Genomic DNA, 387 nt, shown 5'->3' with positions numbered 1-387 from the left:
AGCCAAAGCATGGGGCCCCTGCCAGCAAGCCAGCCAGGGCTCACTGGTGAGCGCCGTGGCCTGCCTGAAAACCTGTCTGGAAGGGACAGCTAGCCAGTTTTAGGCCTTCCACGTTGCATTTTTTCACTGCGCTGATATAATTATTTGCCGTGCCCTAGGCCCCTCTCTCTCCCTCTCTCCCTTTCACTCCGAGGCGGCCTCACAAGCCCCCGCTTTAAAAGGCCCGAGATGTTTTGCATGAAGCGCTCACAATAGGGGTTGAGAGAATTGACAGTTTCAAAAACAAGGCGCCCTGTCCTTTCCAGATGCCGAGGACCCCTCTCCCGCACCATCTCTCGTTTGCTCCTCGCTGCTGGTGGCTTTATCCTTAGCATTGCAAATATACGG

The sequence above is a fragment of the Apaloderma vittatum genome, unplaced genomic scaffold (genome assembly GCF_000703405.1).
Source record: "Apaloderma vittatum isolate BGI_N311 unplaced genomic scaffold, ASM70340v1 scaffold43754, whole genome shotgun sequence".
NCBI lineage: Eukaryota > Metazoa > Chordata > Aves > Trogoniformes > Trogonidae > Apaloderma > Apaloderma vittatum.
This window is presented reverse-complemented; position numbering follows the sequence as displayed.